Below are 968 nucleotides of genomic sequence, written 5' to 3' on the forward strand. Positions count from 1 at the left end.
TGACTAGAATACGCGATGAGCGAGAAGTTAGGATGGTTGTTACGCCGTCTTTCTCCCACCGTGTCAGCCATCGACCAGCCGAAATTCATGCTGCAAATACAATTCTCCCTATCCACGATGCTTCACCTGGAAACTTCATTTTTTATCTAAATAAAACTGAGAAATCAGCCGACTGTTAACCTGTTGGCGATACATCCATCCATAGGTACCTTTGCACGGTAAATGATACTCTTAACGAAGAAAGATGATTTAACTCTTTGCCAACTTTTTAAAATGTTTGTTTAAGGAGTGTGCATATTGTTTCTTCCACCATTTCTGCAGGCAAAGGGTCCATAGAGCGGAAGAGGAGTTAAGATTGTGAAACTTGGAAACTGCACGTTTCATTTCAATTTTTACTATCTACCCTCGTATCATATTTCATACGAGAAGTATGAAAAGTTCAATTGTTAATTACGAAGGCAAAGTTTGGAGCAGTGTTTATATGTGCATAAAACATAACCGGAAATGTATCGCTCTCTCTCTCGCAGTGCAACAGTCCACTCGCTCTTTAATTGGCAATTTGAGATAAGATTGAAATACAGCGCGTAATCGATGCGAAAGGAAGCACTATCTCCCCGCGGTGAAACCAATCTAATCGGACGATGCAAAACCACATCGAAAATTCGATATCATCCTTGTCCTGTAGGTCGGGTGTATGAAAACGGAAGTAACAAATTTTATTTCTACCGAATTTATAACGAAGTAAAATCTATTCTGCCAGGTCGAAGCTTCCTCCGATTGATTCGGAATTGCAAAAAAAAAGCAAAAATGGTAAAATGTTTCAGAAAAATTGAGGGAAACGAAGGATCGCGTGACGGAAAGAATTGCAGGGGCTGGCGGAAGTAAGAAAAAGGAAGAGAGACTGTGGAGCAGAGTGGAGACGGAAAACGAGGCACAGCTGACACGGTTCCTTGAGTGTTTGACGGAAA

Source organism: Habropoda laboriosa, unplaced genomic scaffold, assembly GCF_001263275.1.
Source record: "Habropoda laboriosa isolate 0110345459 unplaced genomic scaffold, ASM126327v1 scaffold597, whole genome shotgun sequence".
Lineage (NCBI taxonomy): Eukaryota > Metazoa > Arthropoda > Insecta > Hymenoptera > Apidae > Habropoda > Habropoda laboriosa.